Consider the following 6,667-nt stretch of genomic DNA (forward strand, 5'->3'; position numbering starts at 1 on the left):
CCCCTCCGCTCCCCGTCTTCAGCGGCCGCGCTCCGGCCGCGCGCCCGCCCCCCCCCTCCACCACCGCCGCCGCCGCGCCGCCGCGGGCCGCATGCTGGGGCTGCTCGCTCCGCGCCGATCGCCGGAGCCGCCGCCGCCGCCGTGCCGCGGGGCGGGGCCGTGCGGGGCGGGGCCGCGCGGGGCGGTCCGCGCTCCCCCCCTCCCCCCCGGGCGGCCCCGACCCCGCCGCCGCCCCACGTGTGCCCCGGGCGCGCCACCCCGCCCCGCCCCGCCCCGCCCGCCCCCCATTGTTGCCCCGCGCCTCCGCCGCCGCCCGATTGGCGGGAGGAGCCCCGCGGCCCCGCCCCCCCGCCCGCCTATTGGCTCCCCCCTCCGGTGACGTCACGCGCGCGGCGGGACCGCGCGTCACCCCGGGCAACGCCGCCGCGGCCGAGAGAGGCCCCGCCCCCTTACTACGGGACACGCCCCCTCGCCCTGAGTGGCCACGCCCCCTTCGCCAAGACGGGGAGACCCCGCCGGCAGGCCCCGCCCCCGCCCGTAGCCACGCCCCCTCGGAAGGCCACGCCCCCCCTCCGGGCACCGCCCACGTGCCGAGCTCCGGTGCGTGGCCGCGCGGCGCGGGGCGGGCGCTGCGGGGGCGGCCCCGGTGGGAAAGAGCGTCGGGGCGGCGCGGCGTTGCGTGGCGGCTGCGGTGTGCCGGGATGCGGGTGCGGGGTGTGGGTGTGGGGCGGGACCGCCCCGGGTTGGGCACACGAGAGCCGCGGGCCGCCTCGGCGTGGTGCGTCCCCGTCCCGCCGCTCCCTGCGGGCTCGGAGCGGGGCAGCACGATGCGGCCCGTGGGGCTCCGCTCCGGGTCCCGATCACGGCGCTGACGGCACCGCGCAGCGCCCCGCAGTGCCCCATAGCGCCCCACGGCAACGCCAGCGCCAGCCGGAGCTGCTCGGTGGGAGCACGGCTGCCGGCTCTGTGTCCCCGCGTCCCCTTCCTCATCTAACCGGCCCTTGGCACGGCAGCACTGCGAAGCCCTCCCCTCTGCGGTGCTGCTTCCCCTCACCCCACACTGCCTCGGCTCCACCTTCCCTGCGGGGTGTTGGTCGTGGTCATGGTTATGGTTATGACCAGGATGGCAGTGATGACGATAATGGGGACGGTGGTGATGATGGTGATGATTCTGTAGTGATAATGATGGTGACGATGGTGATGGCGGTCATGGTGATGGTGATGACGACGACGGTGGTGATGATTCTGTAGTGATAATGATGGTATTAATGATGATGGCATTGATTATAATGATGGTGACAGTGGTGGTGATGAAGGTGATGATTCTATAGTGATGATAATGGTGATGGTGGTTATGATGATAATGATGGTGATGATGATGACGATGATGGCAATGGTGATGATGATGGTGACAATGATGGTGATGATGTTGGCCATTCTACAGCGTTGATGACGATGATGGGGATTACGATGATGATTCTGTAGTAGCAGTGATGGTGATGGAGATGACGATGATGATTCTATAGTGACAATGATAACGATGGTGACGATGATATGGTGATGACGATGATGATGATAATGATGGAGGCGATTATGATGGTGGTGGTGGTGATTCTATAGTGCCAATAATGGTGACAGTGATGGTGGCGATGATTCTGTGGTGACAACGATAGTGATGGTGACAATGATGGTGATAATGATAATGGTGGTGGTGATGCTATAGGACAATGAAGAAGAAAGTGATGATGACGATGATTATGGTGATAATGATGGTGATGATGATTCTATAGTGACAATGGTGATAGTTATGATGGTGATGGTGACAGTGATGGTGACAATGATGTGGTGATGTGGTGATGATGACAATGATTCTTTAGGAACAATGATGGTGATAGTGATGATGGTGGTGATGATGATAATGATGATGGTGATGATTCTACAGTGGCAGTGATGGTGATGGTGATGATGACAACAATGATGGTGATGATGATGGCGATGTTGATTCCATAGTGACAATGATGATGGTGATGTTGGTGATGATGATGGTAATGGTTGTATAGTGACAGTGGTGATGGTTATGATGGTGATGATGATAATGATGACATTGATGGTGGTGATGGTGATGATTCTACAATAGCAGTGATGGTGATGATGACGATGGTGATTCTGTAGTGAAAATGATGGTGGTGATGGTGATGACGATGATTCTATAGTGACAGTGATGATGATAATGACGGTGATGATGATTCTATAGTGACAGTGGTGATGATGGTGATGGTGACAATGACAGAACGTTGTCTCACAGCATGAAGCTCACATCGCCTACCTCCAGCACCGGCAAGATGCTTACACTGCCAGGGGGGGGGGGGGGAAGAGTCTGGGAGGGGAAAGGGGACCTGGAGGGGGGGATGGGCAGAGCAGGGCCAGTGCTGCCTGCACCTGTCTGAGCTGTGAGCAGGCAGGGATGGATCCCTGCAGTGTCTGCAGTGCAGGAGGATCTCGGGCTGCACGTATGAGAAAGTACTTCCACGGAACGTAAACGGGAAGTTAAGCAAATGAAATAATAAAGTCAAAATGAACTATTTTTCACTCTCCCGCGACGAGTTTGGTGTTTTGACACCATCAGGATAAACATTTTGACACCGCTGAAACAAGAGAGTCAAAGTGGTTCCGCTACGCTTCTTCCCGGGGAAAACGGCAGCGAGGTGGGTGAGTTCTGGGGAAGGGCTGATCCCAGCAGAGCTCCCATCCTCGATGGAACACCTCCCATCTCTGCACGTGGAGACACTGCAGGCTGCAGGGCAGCAGGGCTGCATGCAAGGTGCTGGGCAGCATCCCGCAGCGGAGGCAGAAGCGTGGGCACGGATGTGTGCACACACATGAAGGCACATGCTTGCTGACACACCCGCGTGTGCAACCTCTTGTGTGCATATGAATATTCACACATGTACCCATGTGCTCACGCTCATGACACCCATGCACTCATGCAGCATGCAGGCATCTCTGCATATGCACTGCAGGGATGTCCCCAGGGTGGGCCTGGTGCTGCTGCACCCCCATGGGGACCCATCCAATCCCTTCCCCTGCGATGTCCCGGTGCAGTGGTGCTGTGCCGGGTGAGCGCCCCATGTGTGCACAAAGGCGATGCTCACTGCCACCCGTGGCTGCAGCCCCAGGGAGGGGAGGGGTGCTGACAGAGGGACAGGAAGGCCGGAGATGTGCCTGCAGCCTGCAGAAAACTGCACGTCCTTTATTTTCAAGGGCTCAGCGGTGCTTTCCCCCACGTTGTGCTGGGAAGGGAGGGCAGGTGCCGCTCCGAGGCTGTTCCGACACGCGCTCCCGCTGACCCCGAGCGCAGGAGGACGGCCAGTTCCCGGCCCCCGCCCGCAGGGAGGGGAACTCCTTTCCGGGAGCCGCAGGAACGCGGACGCGCAGCTCTGCCCTCTCCCCGCAGGCGCTGCTCCCGGCCCCCCCCCGCCCCACGGCTGCCCTCCAACAGCCGGGTCAGCGCAGTCCCACCCTGCGGTGTCCCATTGCGCATCGCCAAACCGGGTGCTCCCGGAGCGGAGGGCTGAGCGGAGCCGTGCCCCTTCCTACTGCCTTTCCTATGGCATTGTGCTGCTGCAGGTGGAGGGGGGTTCTTTTCCTCCGCAGCTTTTTCCCTTATCACTGCTTTGGTGTCGTTCCTCAGAAAGCGGCCGTGCTGCTGAAGGAACCCTCTCTGCTGTCACTTCGGGAGCATTCGGGTTTGGTTCCATTTCTGCTGGCTTAGGGGACTTTTCACACCCGTGGTTGATAGCGTTGCCCCATCCGGCGAGCCCAACAGCTGCGCCGACATTGCAAACCAAAGGACCCTCTGAGAACGGGCACCGCGGTGCTGCTGCCGCTCCTGGCACCCCCTGCATGGCACCCCCAGCACTGCAGTCCCCACAGCGGCTGCTTGGAGGACACAGAGCTCTGCACCCGGGGACGGCCCCACTCAGGATGGCATCAGCTCCCTCCCTGAGCTGCTCTGCGTGGCTCCATCACTGCAGCAGCTGCGATGGCCCCGTGCAGGTGGGGGATCTCTGACCCATCCCACAGCCATGCATGGACACCCTGTCCCTGTGCTGCTCCCACTCAGGGTGTTTCCAGAGGTGCTTTTCCAGCACTGCTGCTTTTGTGTGCCTACACCTCCCGCTTAGCCCAGATTTCATTCCGGGATCATCAGGCCAGCTGCATGCATCCCCTGCACACATCATCTCCTGCATGCATCACCTCCTGCATGCAACAAGCTCTCCATCAATGCACCCTGCCCTGTGTGCTGGCTTGGCATAGCAGTCATGCCGGATCCTTGCAGGCAAGAGGCCATGTCACACCGTGCCATGTTTGGAGGGCAGGGTTCCCAGCAGCAGGGCCTGCTGGCTGCCTGCGTTCTGCAGTGGGGGAATGCTCAGCTGCTAATCCACGTAATCCTGCTCCAGGCTGGATTCGTTTTAAAGAATAAGTAAGTTGTCCGTCTGCCTCGAGTGCTGGGCTCTGGCAGGCTGAGGCTGAGTGCACAGTGATTTGTGAATCATAGAATCATAGAATGGCCCGGATTGGAAGGGACCTCAAGGATTATCAAGTTCCAACCCCCTCACCAAAGGCAGGGCCACCAACCTCCACATTTAATACCAGCCCAGGCTGCTCAGGGCTTGCATCCAACCTGGCCTTGAATACCTCCAGGGATGGATATCCATCCACAGCCTGTCTGGGCAGCTGTTCCAGCACCTCACCGCTCTCAGAGCAAAGAGTTTCCCCCCAATATCCAACCTAAATCTTCCCTCTTTCAACTTAAAAACCATTTCCCCTTGTCCTGCTGTTATCCCCCCTTCCAAAGAGTTGACTCCCCTCCTGTTTGTAGGCTCCCTTTAAGTACTGAAAGGCTGCAATGAGGTCCCCCCACAGCCTTCTCTTCTCCAGGCTGAACAAGCCCAACTCCCTCAGCCTGTCTTTGTAGGAGAGGTGCTGCAGCCCTCTGAGCATCTTTGTGGCCTCCTCTGGACCCTCTCCAACACCTCCCTGTCTTTCTTGTATTGGGGGGCCCCAGACCTGGACACAGTACTCAGATGGGGCCTCACAAGGGCAGAGTAGAGAGGGACAATCACCTCCCTGTCCCTTCTGGCCACCCCTCTGCTGATGGAGCCCAGGATCCCATTTGCTTTCCCAGCTGCAGGAGCACACTGCTGGCTCGTGTTCAGTTCTTCATCCACCAGGACCCCCAGGTCCTTCTCTGCAGGGCTGCTCTCAAAGGCTGCTCCTTGCAGTCGGTATATATCACCACCTCGCTCCCAGCTGGGGTGGCTCTGATGCTCTGCACAGCACTGGGAGGAGCGGGACCTGAAGGGACTGCCCCCCCACACACCCCCACACCAGGGCAGAGTTTCGGTGCTGAGCTCAGAGCCAGCACACACCATGGGAGCACAGCAGCTGCAGCCCCAGCTCCTGGAGCACAGCCATGCCCGTGTGCACCCCTCCCCGTGTGGGAAGCTCCTGCCCCAGATTCCCAGCTCATTAGCAAAGGCGAGTTCCTTGTGAAAACAGGTTCTGGTGCTGCATCTGAGTCACACTGCATGGTTGCACAAGCACTGCGTGTGCCATCTCGCTTCCCTCTCCATCCTTATGGGATCTCCATCCTGGGCTGTCCCAGCACAGCGCATGGCACCAGGTGCTGAGCATTGCAGCCAGCGGGCACACGGCTCTGGAGGAGCAGCTCCCTGGGAGAACTCCTTCCATGGGTAGAGGTGGAGGGTCTGTCCCTAAAGTGCTCCTCCAGCCCAGCTCAGAGCTGAGCGGGCAGAGCTCCCTTGGTGAGCACTGTGCCCACACGGCCCCGCTCAGCTCTGTGGTCTCGGGGGACAGCCGGGGCTCCCACCACCATGAGCCTCCCCCCCCACACACAGTGATATTCCTTCCCCTCCTACTTCACGTTAGGGAATGAAAAGCAGAAGTTTGACTGCAGCGGACAGCAGCGCGATGGCCTCACGAGTTGTTAAAACCTCAAAAGGCAGCAATAAATCTGCTGAGCTGCGAGGAGCTCTCAAAGAAGGAGGGATAGATTCGCTTTCTCTTTATGATCTTCCAGGTGACTCTCAAGGCTCAGTGGTCTTTTATTTCCCATTAATTGTTCTCCCATCACATGGGGAGCTGTGCCACCCCCGGCCCCAGGCTCAGCCCTCCTCCTTTCCCAGCTCACGTGGAGATGTCCAAGGCCGTGTGTCCCCCTGGGCACAAAACCTCACAGCTGTGGGATGCAGGGATGGGAAAGCAGAGTTTGGATCCAACTGGGACCGACACGGAGCCCTCAGCCATGCCGTGGGGATGGCAGCGCTGGGAGCACCCATCCATGCGCCAACCCCAGGTCCCAGGTTTCTCCCCTCCTGAAAATCCTTTTCCTTTTGAGGAAGACACAGAGATCCCGGCAGGGCTGAGCATTCAGTGCATCCCAGCACAGCCCCACTGAGGCATTGCATTCGTGTTGGTGTGCAGCCTGCTGGGACCTCGTGGAGTGGCACAAAGGAGCCAGGCACGAAGCGCTGGCCCAGCACACCAGGAGCGGCTGGGAGGAGCAGCTTGCTGATGGTGTAAGAGCCGGCCATAAAAGCTTCTGGAATACATCAGAAGTAAAGGCTCTGCCAAAAAGCCT

The sequence above is a fragment of the Gallus gallus genome, chromosome 23, assembly GCF_016699485.2.
Source record: "Gallus gallus isolate bGalGal1 chromosome 23, bGalGal1.mat.broiler.GRCg7b, whole genome shotgun sequence".
NCBI classification, from domain to species: Eukaryota; Metazoa; Chordata; class Aves; order Galliformes; family Phasianidae; genus Gallus; species Gallus gallus.